The 16,018-nt window shown below is 43.6% G+C and overlaps 1 long non-coding RNA gene across 1 annotated transcript; it reads right to left on the bottom strand.

Moving 5' to 3' along the window:
* Nucleotides 1–4,500: 4,500 nt before the first annotated feature.
* Nucleotides 4,501–6,184, bottom strand: LOC123451229. Its single transcript, XR_006632118.1, has 2 exons — nt 5,175–6,184; nt 4,501–4,689 (listed from the first exon to the last, which is right to left on the bottom strand). It is a non-coding gene; the product is annotated as an uncharacterized LOC123451229 (long non-coding RNA).
* Nucleotides 6,185–16,018: the final 9,834 nt, after the last annotated feature.

The raw sequence follows: 16,018 nt of genomic DNA, 5'->3' as shown, positions 1-16,018 counted from the left end.
AGCTGGGTAGTGGGTGGTTCCTTCACAAAGGAAACAAGTCACCTGACTACTTGGGCATTCCTTAGCTGGGTGATTTTCTTCACAATGAGTGCATCCATCCTTGTGTTCTTCCTGGGTGTGTCCTATTTCTCCACAGATCTTGCATGCACAAGTCTTCTCCTTCGGATTGTCATAGCACTTCTGAATAAGTCGAGATCTTAACAGAGTGTTCTTGAATTCGTCCCAAGTTTCTACTCCACTAAATCATTGTATGGCATGGTGCATTTTCCACCAGGTAGCAGCACTTTGGGTAAACTACTGGAGAGCGTGTTCCACTTCGTAATTCATTGAGATCAAGTTGCTCCCGAAGTGGTTCTCCATGTTCTGAATCCATATTTCAGCCTCCAGCTGGGTCATAGGTCCAGAGACTACAAGTCCCGCTTCATACTCCATCTGGTACGGTTGAGGTTTTGGGGATGAGACGGGAATGAGAAGGAGGGAGATACACACAATACAAACAAATTGTTTTTTGAGAATAGGTTTTATTTGTGGCTGTCAGAAAAGACACGCCAATGACGGCTCACTAATCATCGTAACTAACGTGGGTATATAACAGGGGTTTGGACTTCTAATGGTCATATAAATATTCGAACGCTTCAGGGTCTTTGAATTCTTCGGGTCTTGAGAGTCTTCAATGGGTGTAGCTTCAATTCTTCAAATGCATGGTGAAATCCTCTTTACTTTGAAGTAGAACTCCGTTGATTCTTAATGAGGTCAAAGGGGTACGGGAATTGTATAACCATTTGAGGTGAGAGAGAATATTTGATGAAATCAGAAGAGATGAGAAGTGAAAGGTGTTCTCGAAAATAATATTTTTGAGAGATCCTATCCGAAGAAGTTTCCAGTTTCTAGGGTCATGTCCTACAGTCAACATGTGCTCTGATACCATTTCTGTAGCAACCCGACTCAAAACGAGTCAAGCCTCTGTGTATCTGTGACATCCCTGGATGAGTATGCTGACACACACAATACATCAATGTATATATCAAAGTGCAATCACATGGAAATAGCGTAAAATTGATATATACCTTAAATATTTCAGCGGAAGCAGTCAAGGGAGTTGAGTCCCAATAAACACCAACGACAAGTTGAGTGTAGATCGTAACCCTGAATCGTACTCTTACTCGTCGAGGAAAAATATCTGTAACATAAGACGTTGCAGCCGTGTAGGTCAACATATTGAATATGCCGGCAAGTCACATAAGAGACAGGTGAAAAAGTAATCATCTATTCTATATGCATATATGGTAGGTGGGGCTATAAGTTTTTAGCGAAAAGCAAAGTTTTCTCCTACGTCAAGAGAGGGCTAAAAGCAAAGTGTTACTACATTGTTGTTTGTTAACGAGATGGTTCCACCAACCAATTCTCGTACCCATGTTGTCAATAATATCCACATCAATATTATTATTTGTGTTGAGAATTTTAGATAACTTCAGTTCCTTTAACTCAAGTTGTCCATGACCGTGGACACGGCTAATCGATTAGGTTTGAGTACTCTAAGAGTTTTGCACACGTTCCCCACAAGATTTGATCGCCTCCGTGTATGTTCTCGCACTTAAGGGTGTTTGAAGACCGGATGATCAAAACATGGTCTTTCAACGGGTCCCTCTGAATCCCTGTCGGTGCCCATCCAAATCCTACCGTTCTTCTACATCTGCTAGCACCGCCTGTCCAGAGTCGCCGCGTTGTCCAACCAAGCCAGAGCCCATAATGACTAGCGGCTGTGCAGGTAAGCCTTGGGTCTTGAAAATATCCGTCCGTCTCTTTGAGCCTGGGTGAAGCTTTCCGCAAGATGTCATGGCACGTCTCCAGCATCCCGGGTCATCCACTGGTTTCCCCAAGGAGCCGATCAACCGTCCTTCACCCAGAGTTGCATTGCATCACGAGGTCTTGAAAAGTCTTGACTTAACCGGTCTTGGTTATTAAATTATTCTCGCATCACTCATGATAAACTCTCAACCAGAATCCCGTCTACTCAAGCATAGCAATAAGAAATTTGTCATCCCGAGCCAAGTAACGGGGTTGTTGGGTGCCTACCACATGATACTACAATATGTAACCATAATTTCCAAGTACCTACTCAGCATGCAATTGGGTATAGGATGGTAGAACTACGATGCATAAAACATAGGTGATACATAATCAAATGACTTGCCTGGTGATGTTAACGAAGAAGAATTTTCGTTCTCGATGAATAACTTGATAGACTACTCGTCACTCTCCGATGGAATATATATAACGACCATATCATTCACGTAGGAACTCATACTAGCAATCATTCTAGGAATCAAAAGAAAGGAGAGAGCGAATACGAATCCGAAAGAAACTTCAACTAAAACTAGGAGTCTTCTATTGCATCAAACACTAAATTAGTTTTTGTCTAAAAATAAAATACTTAAATAACAGGGAACTCAGATATAAATTTAACTAAGATAAAAAACATTTCACAAAACTATTTGAAAGTATTTCCAAATGGGATTTGAAAAAGTGAAGAAACCAATTGCAAGTTATTAGAGAACTAGAATTGATTTCATGATAACATATAAAAATAAAATCAAAACTTGTTGCAAACCTACTGTTAAATAACAGAAACAAAACATAATATTTCTTAAATATAAAAGAAAAATAATTTAAAAACAACTAAAGAAAAAATATAGTCATAATCCTAAAAGAAGTGAAACAGAAAGTGTTTCACGAGAAATGATGAGCTAAAATACTCAAACAACTCTGAAACTTTTACCACTGATAAATAAGATCACTAGTGATCAGTAGCAAAAAGAATTAATTAAAAATGTATTTTTAAACTCCCAGAATAAGCAAAACAAGGTTTAAACTAAATCTGATCTAATTCAAATTTGAAAACTTCAAACATAAAAAGAATCAATAATATGTTCTTGAAAACTACAGAAAAATTGTGATCTACTGGAAAAAGAATCAACCTCATTGGATCTCTAGAATAAAAGTTATAAAGGAAATAAAATTTAAACTCTCTCTGTTTTCTAACTAAAACATCAAAAGGAAAATTCGATCTAGCGAACAGGGGGTATGTGGCAGCTCCTGATTGACCTAGATGGTGTGTGCTGCGGAGCTAACTAGCAAACAGCCGATAACTAAACAAAACTCCGGCTAAAAATAAGTGAGACAGAAAACCGTTCGGTTCTTTAACTAAAAACCGAAGGGGTAAGTTGTTTTTCATGTACGCGGTTGGATCTAGATCTAACGGTAGGCTACACAATACAAAAACAAAAACAAAACGAACAAAAGAAAAAAAAAGGAGGAGTTACCTCCCGTGGATGGAGTTGCTTGGCACGACAGAGGTGCTCCGGCGAGAGGGCTACGCCGGTGAGGTGGGGGAGAGCAGCTCCGGCGTTGGGGAAAGGGTCGCCGACGGGGTGGGTGGCGGAGGAGGGGGCCGATGGAGGAAGGGGTCGCTGGTGGGGGGGTCCTGGTGGGGCTCCTGATGCGAGGAGGAGCGGCGGGTTCCTGGTGTCGCTGCTCTCTGGAACGGGCTCGATGGGGTGAGGGATGAAGGGGTGGGGCGCCGTGGGGGTGGGGCGGGGTAGGGGGTGGTGCGGCAGAGGTCCAGGGGTGAATGGACGTGGCCTGACGATGAAGGGGGGCGACGGCAGAGTTCCTGTGGCCGGCTCCGGCGAGGTTCACAGGGGGAGGAGGAGGTGGGGACAGGCGGCGGTTCCAACGGGAATGGAACGAGGAGGACCTGGGCATTCTTATAGGGGCGACGGGAGAAGCTAGGAGGGAAAGAAATCCGCGAATCCCGGGGAAAAAAAATTTGGAAGGAAGCTTCCCTGGAGCGTGGCCATGGCAGAGAAGGAAGGCGCTCGAGGTAGGGGATGACGGAATTCCCTAGGCCGGATCTGTTTCCTTTTGGGCCTAGATGCCTTTCCTAAATAAAAGTTGTTTCCTTTTTATTAAAACTAGGAAAGAAAAACGTGTAATAGGAAATAGTTTAAGCATGGAATATAGGGGTATTATATACCAAAATTTTCAGAAAAATAATCTCTACATGATGAACATTTTTCCACGGCCGAAATAAAAACTTCAAAAAAAATGTTTTTTTTTCAGAAAATCCCCTAAATGCTTCATTTCTTTTCGCAAATATTTTCTCAATTAAATTTTGTTTTCTTGGCTCAAAATACTTCAACAAATGCCCCTGGCTTTGGAGGGTCATGTTCCTCCTCTCTTTTCTGTTTAACATAATATTTTTTCCGACATTTCTTGAGTGAAGAAGAAAACAAAATGCAAAGGAAAAATCGAAAGAAAATTCAAGTGCCACCTTGGTTCAAATTCTTTGTAGTTGAAGAAGTCATGCTATCTCCTCTCGCTGGTTTTAAAAAGATGAATTTGAACTCACAGGAAACGGAAAAGTCATTTTATCCCCGCTCATTCAAAAGTTTTTGAAAAGTTTCAAATTTCACTCAAGTTTCAATCACTCAAACAAACAAACAATCAATCTAACAATTTTATTAACATTCCAAAATTTGGGATGTTACAGTGCCGCTAAATGGTTTCATGTATAAATATGCCGCTATAGCCCGCTATAGCTGATTTAGAGGCTCGCCACTATTTGCCCTAGCCCGCTATTTAAAACTATGTCTGCAATGCTCCCCAAGCTTGGAGTTATTCAAGAACCTAGTCATAAAAACACAAATCATTAAAAGAAAATAGAAACAAATATACATTTATAAGCATCACAGATTTCAATCCTAATAATTGTGTGGAAATATTAGTGAGCTAGACATCGGAGATCTTGAGATAGAGGAAATGTGACTTCCCACCAAAATTTAGCAAAAATTAAAGAAATATTATGGGATAGATTGATAAGATTAGTAAATATAACATATAAATATATTAAGAACGAATTTCAGTGAGACCAGTATTAGGGGAATTGATAGAGATACTTATTTCAATGAGACCGGTATTAGTGAAATGGATAGAGGTTCCAGTATTAAGAAAGAATTTCAGTGAGACCACTATTAGTGGAATGTATAGCCCTACCATGTATAGTCTACCATGACTGACCAAGCATTAACAATAGTAAACAAAGGAAACGAAATTTTTTGAGTGTTTACAAGTGTACATTTCAAACTGACGTCTAACAATGACAACTTTCAGACCTTGAATAACCAGATGAGTTAGGCAAAGCCACATATGCTCTTCTTCATCAGTGCCTCATTGTTAACAACCTCCTTTGAATGGTTGCCTTGATGCTTCAGCAAAACCAATACAATCTATAAAATAAATCCCTTGCTGCTCACATACTTATCCCCTCTTTATAAGGATTGAGTTTTCGACAGTGTGAAGAATAGAGACCAGTACAAAGAGCCGTTTTTTATCATGAATAATCAATTACATAGGCACTAACAAACTGCTGCACACAATTAGTGGTAGTACAAACAAAAAATAAGATGAAAAACATAATCAGATTGTTTTTCTACACACTGGTAACATTTATTTGGGATGAGAAATTGCTTTAACATGATAGGTGGACATTACTCAAAAAATAAAATGAAAAGGAGATAACATATCAGTTAGGTTCAGAAGGGCCTCTAGTGCAACAATGAGCACGCACACTTAGTACGTCGTCCTACAAAAATTTGGTAAGAACTCCTACAGTCCATACTCGAGTACATATGTTTGCATATTTGTTTTAACGATGGGACTCAGAAGTAAGGTTAGAACTGACAGTAGAAGACACTGAAATAGAACATGAGAACAACGAAACAAAAGATTGGCATTTCAATCAGAACGAATCTGAATATCGTTCATCACAAAAATTCAGAAATTTGTTATTCATCAAACAACACGTAGAGAGGGGAAGTGATCCATACCACAAAAAAACAAAGCAAATGTCGGTCAGCTGGCCAGAGGTCCCAAGCCGAGGCGGAGATCAATGGCGGCAAGGTCCAGCCGCGTGGCGTGGAGGCGGGTTATCTGTAGACGGGGCGCGTTCGTCGCCGTCGCGTGGAGCCGAAGGTGTCCGCCGGCTGCGGTACAGAGGGCGCTCCGCCCGTCCGGTGACAGGACGACTCTGGTCAGGCGCACAGGCGAAACAGGGGGGAGGTGGGGCAGCGCGACACGGTGGTCGCCTGCGCGTGGATACGTAGGTCCGGCGAGCGGGGGGATGCGCGGCGAGCGAGAGGAGGAGGCGCGGCGCGGCGAGCGCGGGGAGCAGGGGGATGCGCGGTGCGGCGAGCGCGGGAAGGAGGCGCGGCGCGGCGAGCGCGGGGGGGGGGGGGGGGGGGGGACGAGCAGGGCAAGCGCTGCGAGCGGGGGGAGGACACGCGGCGAGCGGGGGAGGACACGCGGCGAGCGGGGCGAGCGGTGGGAGACTCGGCGTGCGGGGCCAGCAGGGGGAGAACGCGAGAGGCCGGGATTAACCACGAGACGACGTGCGGGGTGTGTGATTAGCGCTAACAAAAACTGTTTAGTTTCGTTAACGTAATATCCATGCCGTTGATTGAGTGTTTAGAGGGTTAAGATTTGAAGATGGATCTACCCTTTCGTGTTTTTAATAGTACAGATACAGATGATTTATAGCACTGGCCGATTTCTTTATATTGGCCGCGTATAAGCTAAACTCTGACATCGACATCCAAATACCGTCTCACCAAATGAAGAAATCCAAATACCACTCCGACTAAATGTCAGACTCTTCTCAATGTACGAGATGAACGCCTGGTGATTCATCGGTTCTGCTTTTCTGTATGATCAGAGCCGTCCAAATGTGCTTGGATTCCTGTCGGCAACGGAGACGTGAATCCACAGAACCCAAAGAGGATTCAGCAGCCTGGCTTCGTCTCCGACGACGGCTTGGGGTCGAACTGGAAGCCCCTTACAAATTCCAGTCCTCCCTCTGCTATTCATCTCATACGCCCTAATTGCTAGACATTTACCAGGGATACAACCATCTGCTTCGGTTCGTCCAGGAGAGAGATGGGGATGGCTGTACTCGACGAGGCCCAGCGGCAACGGCGGCAGAGCGTCTACGAGTTCTTGGACGCCAGCAAGCCCGCGCGCGCCCAGGCGCTGCGATGGTGCGAGACGGCGCGGGAGATGCGCAGGATCGACGGCGACATGAAGGAGGCGCGCGACCTGCTCCGCGGCGCCCTCTGCTGCGTCAAGGACTACGCGTCCGTCTACAGGACGTGGATCGCCATGGAGCTGGACGACGGCCTCGGCGGCGTCGGCATTGCCCGGTGGCTCTTCGAGCAGTGGGGCGCCGTCTGCGCCAAGGATGGAAACCTCCGCAAGGATGACGACGGCACCACCGCCGACGAGTACGGCGACTACTGGTGCGCGTACCTCGCGTTCGAGCTCCGTCACGGAGACGCCAGGCGGGCGCGCACCGTGGCGGCACGGGCCGTCAAGGCCTGCCCGCACGACGCCTCGTTGCGCGACACGGTGGAGCTCCGCCTTAGCGACGCCATCGAGATCGAGCAGCAGAGGCGGCATAGGTCGGGGCTGATTCGCACTGCCAAGAAGTGGCTCTCCAATGTCGAGCAGAGTCGCGGCTGTTCAGCACTCTTACCCCGGCCGCCGCAGGGGTACCGGAGGCTCCTCACCGGCTAGCCGCCGTGATCGATTCCTGCTTCGGGGGTAGATTAGCACAGATTAGATCGGTCTACAATTTATCTGTGTTGATCAATGTAATTGACATTTCTTCAGTCAATTTCGTGCATCAAAAGATTCGATCTAGCACTGTAGATGTATGTGAGTTGACTATCTGTAGTTTAGATAAGTCAACTTCGTGGAAATAGCAAGGGTTGGAGTAGAAACGAGGTAAACGCTTCGAGCTGGCGCATCGGCCGAATCGTTCGGTCCCGCACGGCTCGCTATTGATCAGGAATATACAATATTTTTTTTATCAGATTTGCTGTAACTATGTGTAAAATTGATATAAACGTTTGTCATTTTGCTATAATTTGTTTATTCAAAAAGCTATATTCACGCTTGATTGCAACTCGAGTTCGTTGGATTTTTGCTACAACTGGCGTTTGACTTTTGATACAATCGTGTTAATTTTTGCTACAACCGGTATCCATTTTTGCTGCAACCATTCACTAAAAAAGTTGCATACACGTTCATGAGAGTTGCAATCCGAGTTCACCGGATTGTTTTGCTACAACCCTTATTTTGTTTTGCTACCACGCATCATCAACTTCTTTTTTCTATGATCACGTAGATTTTTTTTTGCTACAACTATATTTTTATTACAACTATTGACAAAAATTGCTGCATCGTGGATGAAATTTATTGCATCGAATTATTTTACTGAATGGAGATCTAACGGTGTGGCCCGCGTGCAGCTGGCGGATCGGGCAGGCCGCGTGCGGCCCCACCGAGTGTTCCGGCCAGTGCACCGGCGCCTGGTTCTGTCCTAGAAACAAAGAAGGATGCCCGTTGAATCTTTGTCCATGACCCAGAAAATCGATTTAACCAGAATAAATTTACATATAACTTTCATGTAATTGGTCCCAAATTCAGTTACTTTATATATAGCTATTGTGGCTGCGTAAACTTGATGTAAAAGTACAACTAGCGCATGCGATGCAGTATTGTTCAATTGCTTGCAATGGTCTTTTGATTTACCTCTTGAACCATTAAATCTATTGACGATATGTTTACAATTGTGGGTCTTTTGATTTATCTGTTGAACCATTAAATCCATTGACGATATGTTTACAATTATGGGTTGCTCAGTGTTAGAAGGGATAGAAATAGATTGATGGAATTGATGTTTGTTGCTTGAGTCTCGTAGGCATATATATATATAGAAGTACATGATTAACTTAAAGTATAAGTCAAGCCAAAATAATTCCTATTCTATATTATATTTCCTAACTAATCGTGATACTCAACATCCCCTCGCGGTCACATTGATAGTGAAGCACATGGTGAGATTGGAGAAGAATCCGAAGGTAAGCTGAGAGACACCCACCCACAGTCGTAACAGTTGATGCATCGCGGAAGTTGTGGCTGAAGTGAAAACCGACGAGGTTGCTCAAGCAAGGCGATAGCCCTTTGTGTCGATGATGAGGTAGGCAAGAGTGTAGGACGGTGTAGCATGGTCGGGGTAGCCTTGCGAAGAACGTCATGGTCAATGTGGAGTCGGGGTGGCTGATGTCGAGGAAGTTGTTGTGGAGCCGCGAGTGCAAGGAGACACTGAGTTAGTCATGGACGCAGTGGTGTCGAAGTAGTGGTGCGCCGGGAAAAAGATGTTGATGATGCGTCGTGTCGAGTTTGCCAAACCCCGGGACACTACATGGACGAAGGCACACATTGGTGTTGCCGGCACTGGGCATGCGTAGACGTATGAAGGTGATGTTGGGAATGCGTCACTTCAGGTTTGCCAGGTCTGGGAACAGATCGGGGACGAAAGCACGCGTCGGTGTTGCCAGCACCGGACATGCATAGACTGGGACTTGCAAAAGCTAGTATGCCATGTCGTGGGGGGCTAGTGGAGAAGGACTCGACAACAGTTGCGACCTAAATCGGCCGGGGGAAGGAGTCGGTCTCGCCTACGATGTTTGGAGTAGATGAAGTGGTCGGGAAAGACGATGGGGACACTGGCTATGAGATGGTGCTAGACGAAGATGAAGGAGGTGGACGGCAACGCGACTCGGGTGAGCGAGCTGCAGCGACACCGAAGAAGAGCGGGTGTCGTGGCTGGTTAGGAACGTGGCGACGATGCTCGAAGTAAGTGAGCAAGAACCCAACAGCATGGCAAAGACCCACGCGGACAGTGGCGTTCCACGCAGAGCGGGCCGACGCGGCGCATACCACGGAGAGGTCAACGCACGGTGACAATAGAGTGGACCACGTGTCACGGCACTATGGCCTGAAGGGGCGACGACATGGCAGTAGGTGGGTCGGGGAGACGATGGGAAGACCCCGTAGCAGTGACATTGATCATGTGTCATGGCGCTACAGCCCAAAGGGCCGACGCAACAGCGGCGCGAGGATCATTGCAACAATGGGGACGGCCTCGGGGAAGCGGTAGGGACCGCATGCCGCGGCGCTATGGTCTTAAGCCGAAGGGGCGACGAAGCGGTGGCGTGTGATGACGAGATGATGTATATACTTCTCGCTCCTCGTTGGTTACCCCAAGTGGAACGTTGAGATGTAGTCATCAGCAAGTTTTCCCTTACTCAGAGACTGTAAGGTTATTGAACCAGTAGGACTCCTAGGATCAACAAGTAGGTGTCTGCTGTCTTGGCTAGCAGAAGAAGTGGACTTGCACACACAACAAATAACTTTGTTCCAACGAGTACAGAGAGGTTGTCGATCTCTCCGGCCTTGTAGTTTGCAAAGGATAAAAACACAAGCGGGAAAAGTAATAGTAATGACAACGGAAAAGTAAATGAAAGAAGTAAATGACGGAGGTGTAAACAATGATGGTGATATGGACCGGAGTCACATGATGTTCACTAGTGATGTCTCTCTCCCAAAAGACGATAAACAACTATGCTTGGGTAAACAAATTACAGTTGGGCAATAGACAGTTTATAAACAAACCGTAATTCTAATTATGCTACTTGAAAGTTAAAGGTTCAATAGTAATGGGCAGTACGCCAAGACAAGTAGACCGTTTATTCATCAGCATCTACTTACTATTCATCCACCTTGAGATATCTATCTAGAACATCTCACCAGTATTAAGTTGCGAGCCCCACCCAAAGTGTAAACTCAAAGCAACGGACAAGTGCATTAACGAACTATGCATAAGGTAAACAATCATTGCAACCATGGTCACAAGCACCGTTGTTTTATCCCTGGTGGCAACAACACATCCCCTAGTCTCATGTTTCTGTCACTCAATCTAGACATCGAGGGGCATGAACCCACAATCATGCATAACGCTCCCTCTTGGAGTTACAATCTACTACTCGACCAAAGCAATAAATAGCAACGGAGAACATGCATGAATCACTAAGGAACATAATATAAAAGGATAATCAAATATATAAGTCATAACAATCTGAACGTAATGTCATAATCCATCGGATCCCAACAAACCGAGCATACCAATAGCAAGAGAATTACATAGATGCCTTGATCATGTAGGGCAGCTCACAAGGGCTAATCATGGAAGCACAAGATTAGAGAGAAGACATCACATAGCTACTGGTCATGGACCCATGGTCCAAGGAGGACTACTCACGGCAGGTCCGGGAAGCGTCCATGGCGGTGGAGAAGCTCTTGGAGGTCAATCCTCCGTCCGGCAGGGTGCCGGGAAGAGGTCTCCAGACGCTCCCGGTCTCGGAAGCGCTGCGGCGGCAGAACGATGGAGAAATTCGCGATTCTGGATCTCCTCGAAGGGCTTTCTCTCGGTGAAGTAAATATAGGCAAAAGGAGAGCGCCGGAGGAGGTGGGACCCACCCAGGCGGCCTCTCGGTGCGGCCTAGGGGTGGGCCGCGCCCAAAGGTCGCCTGGGCGGCCCCTGACCCCCCCCTCTGGCCCATCTTCGGTGAGCTAGAAGCTTCCGGTACGGTGATTTTTTTATATTTTTCTCAGGATTTTTGGGACTTAGGAAAATTGGGTAAAAGCCCGTGCAAAAAGACATCAGCAGAGAGGAACTGACACTGAGTGCACTAAGTTAGTAGGTTAGTCTAAATATGTGTAAAATGATATAAAAGTGTAGCAAAACATATAACAATGTCACCCAAAAGATCATGGAACAAGTAGAAATTATAGATACGTTTTGGACGTATCAACATCCCCAAGCTTAATTTCTGCTCGTCCTCGAGTAGATAAATGATAACACAATAATTTCTGTGGTGACATGCTAACACACATATAAGAACTTCAAAGTAAAGAAAGTAAGATATGCAATTCAAGTCAAGATAATAACAAGCAAGAGTCTATATCTAGTATTGAGATTAGCAAAGTAAGAACATAATAAAGGTGCAAGAGCTCTCGTTGTCCGTGACTCGAATGTCTCCAAATGGTGTTTGCATGCAAGAAGTGGGAGATGGGTTGAGATCATAAAATATTTTTTTAACTGAGAACTCAATCTACTAAAATTTTACACTTGGTCTCCTTCGGAATCTTATTCAGACTCATCCCCAGACCACTAGTCACGCACAAGTCAAAATGATCCTCTCCCTTTCGACTATGAGCACTCATGCAATGGATGAGCGTAAGCAAGATATATTGGCACTTAGGATGGAAAATAGAATAATGATGGGGAAGGAAGACAAAAAGGTGTGAAAGGATTACATCAATGAGGACAACCATAGGCGAGAGAAAGCCAAATGATAGATATGATGTGAGGAGTATGGATTGCCATGTAACGGATGCACATATGAGCTAAGGTAAGCTATCCAATGGAACTAGTGGGGTGCATCCAACTTGTTTGCTCATGAAGACCTAGAGCTCATTTGAGGAGGCTCATCATTGAAATATGCAAACCAAGTTCTATAGTGTAAGGGTCCCCACATAGTTATGCATGAATGATAATCTCTATGTAGTACAAATATAGCAATGGAGTACGAGTGTGGATCTTTCAAAAGGAATAGTAGTGTTTCCCCCTTCTCTCTTTTTATTTCTTTTTTTCTTTCTTTTTCTCTTTTTTTTATTTTTTGTGTGGCCTCTTTGGCTCTTTCTATTTATCTCTCATTTGTCCTCTTTGGGATCTTTTCTTTTGTCCTCTTTGGGATCTTTTCCTCACTTAAGGGCAACACTCTATGTTTTACAAGAATAATCATCACACTTTATAAGAAGTACTCAACATAAATACAAGTGAAAACTATCATGATGTATGCAAATGTATGCCTCTGCTAGTGTAGCAGGATATGCAATGATACTAGCGCGTCGTGTAGCAATAATTTAGGCAAGGCCCAACTATCATGCGGCTCTACGATCAAGCAAAATCATGTATGTCATGAAGATAAAGTCATGAGATGGTGGATGTTGCATGGCAATGTATCTCGGAAAGGCTATGGAAATGCCTTAATAGGTAGGTATGCTGGTTGTTTTGAGGAAAGATATAATGAGGCTTATGTATGACAGAGCGTATCATGTCATGGGTTTGGATGCACCGGCGGAGTTTGCACCAACTCTCGATGTGAGACAGGGCAATGCACGGTACCGAAGAGGCTAGCAAAATATGGATGGTGGAAGTGCCAACAATCGAATACTCACATTAGTCCGAAGAACTCATACACTTATTATCGGTAACTCTCTATCTAGTTAGAAAATTCACAAAGAGACAAGTACCCCGAGGAGTAGTGTTTGGGGGTTTGGTTATCCTTGCGCATCCTCAACTCATGGTAACATGAGGGTACTCTATATATTCCAACCCCTCCAGAGGTTAGCGGTCAATTAAGTAGCTAGAGTTCTCAACTAATTTTTAGTTTTTGAAAAACACACGGATTTCCAAAAATACGACACCTATCACTAACAGGCTCAATCTCTTGGCACCAATAGTCCAAACATTACTCAAATAAATACTGTAAAACTATTGCAAGTTACTACTATACTTAAATAGCAACCTCAATTACCTACTCATGCAAGACACACAACTTAGTGCAACGAGCCAACTCTCTAAACAAGATAAGCATGATAAATCAAGAGAGTTCCAAAAGCAACCTAAATAAAAGCTCTTAAAAAGATATAGCATGAAAACTAAGAGCTAAGCATGACAGTAGCTATGAAAAGTTAAAGGACACACAAAAAAGATAAGCATGAAAACCTATGTTGTGTTCTAGAGTGGAATGGAGCATGTTTCTCTCCCAAACAAGGTAGGCTAGGTTCCGACTATTTATGAACAACAAGCAAAACTAAAACAAACTAAAAAGTAAAGAGCGGGACGCTCCAAGCATAGCACATAACATATGAAGTGATAAAAATATAGCATGGAGATGGACGAACTGATGATTGTTGATAGAGAAGGGGATGCACGGGGGCATCCCCAAGCTTAGACGCTTGAGTCTCCTTGAATATTTCTTGGGGTGCATGGGGGAATCCCCAAGCTTGAGCGCTTGACACTCATGTATCTTCTTTCATCATCTCCCATCGCATACTTGAAAACTCCCTTCATACGAAACTCCTCATAAGCTGGTTAGAGTGGTTAGTACCCATGATAAAATAATTCAATACCTACTGGAAATAAAGATTTTCATGAAAAGATATTGTTTCTCATGATTGTCAAAAGGTTTTTGCAAAGGAAAAGTAAGCTTAAGATTTGCAAAATGATGAAAATGCAAAACGTGGCAGAATTTGTGAAAAACAGAACAACAGGTAGTAAATAATTTATTCGGGGTACTTCTGCAACTCAAATCACTCAGAACAGATGCCAGTAAGGCAATTATATAGAGCATGCTGTCAAAACAATTCAGATCAAAAAGATGATTTCGTGATTTTTGGCGAATTTTTCCGTTAAGCAGACAGAATCTATTTCTGGACAGCATGTCACAACTTTTGAACTTTCTTGCAATCGAAAGCTATAACTTGGCACAAAGCTTAAAAATAAAGATACAGTGATGTTTCTACAGTAATAACACTCATCAAGACCACTAAAAACTGAAAGTAAAAACGCAAAGTAAAGATAACAATGGTTGTCTCCCTAGAGCTCTTTATTTATAGCCATAAAGATAGGCTTAAGATTTTAATGATGCTCTCGTAGAAATAAGAGTTGTAGAACAAAAGAGAGCATCAAGAAGAAAATACCAAACATGTTTAAGTCTAACATGCTTCCTATGCATAGGAGTATTGCAATAGAATAATTCATTGAAACATAGGAAGGCAAAACAAGTGCACCTTCAAAACCTTCAACATAAAGAGAGGGAACTTGATATTATTGAAATATCTATAAGCATATGTTCCCTTCTCATAATAATTTTAAGTGGGATCATGAATAAACTCGACAATATAAGTATCACATAAAGCATTGTTACCATGATCCACATGGACTTCATAAAGAGGATAAAACTTGGAGTAAAAGAGAGACTGAATCTCTTCCTAATCCCGTAGGTGAGAATCATCTAGTAGCCTATACCATTCCAATGCTTTTCCTTTCAGTGACAAGGCAAATAATTTCCTCGTGACTCCATCTCTTGTCAAACCTGAAATCTTAAACAACTCACAAAGTTCTGTAGTTTCAACAAATGAATACTAGGATTGACTATTCCATCTCCTGCATAACAATCATTCCTAATTATTTCAATTATCCCAAGTGGTATTTTGAATGGGATACATTTAGTAGGTGGAGGATACTTCTCTACCACGGGTGTGGTAAAGCGGCCTTCCCCAAGCAGCGAACTAAGAGTGCAGTTTTCCATAAGCCTAACTAGTGAAGTCACACAACTTAGTGTTCTCGGTGGAACCCATAGTAGCAGCAACAAACAATAACAAAGCAACTATTTTTTTGTGGTTTTTGGTATAAGACTCTAAAGCAAAAAAACTAGAAAGCAAAAGTAAAAGATAGCGTGCAACTCCCCTATCTTGAAGACTGGAGTCCCCGGAAATGGCGCCAGAAAACTTTGCTTGATGACGAGATGATGTATATACTTCTCGCTCCTCATTGGTTACCCCAAGTGGAAGGTTGAGATGTAGTCAGCAACAAGTTTCCCCTTTTTCGGAGACTATAAGGTTATCGAACCAGTAGGACTCCTAGGATCAACAAGTAGTTGTCTGTTGTCCTGGCTAGCAGAAGACATGCACCTGCACACACAACAAATAACTTTGCTCCCAACGAGTACAGAGAGGTTTTCAATCTCTCATGCCTTGTAGTTTGCAAAGGATCAAAACACAAGCGGGAAAAGTAATAGTAATGGCAACGGAAAAGTAAATGAAAGCACGAAATGATGGAGGTGTAAACAATGACGGTGATATGGACCGGAGTCACATGATGTTCACTAGTGATGTCTCTCTCCCAAAAGACGATAAACAAATATGCTTGGGTAAACAAATTATAGTTGGGCAATTGACAGAATTATAAACACACCGCAATGCTAAT

Source organism: Hordeum vulgare, chromosome 4H (genome assembly GCF_904849725.1).
Source record: "Hordeum vulgare subsp. vulgare chromosome 4H, MorexV3_pseudomolecules_assembly, whole genome shotgun sequence".
NCBI classification, from domain to species: Eukaryota; Viridiplantae; Streptophyta; class Magnoliopsida; order Poales; family Poaceae; genus Hordeum; species Hordeum vulgare.
Note: the sequence above shows the minus strand (reverse complement) of the source record. Positions and strands in the feature narration are given on the sequence as shown.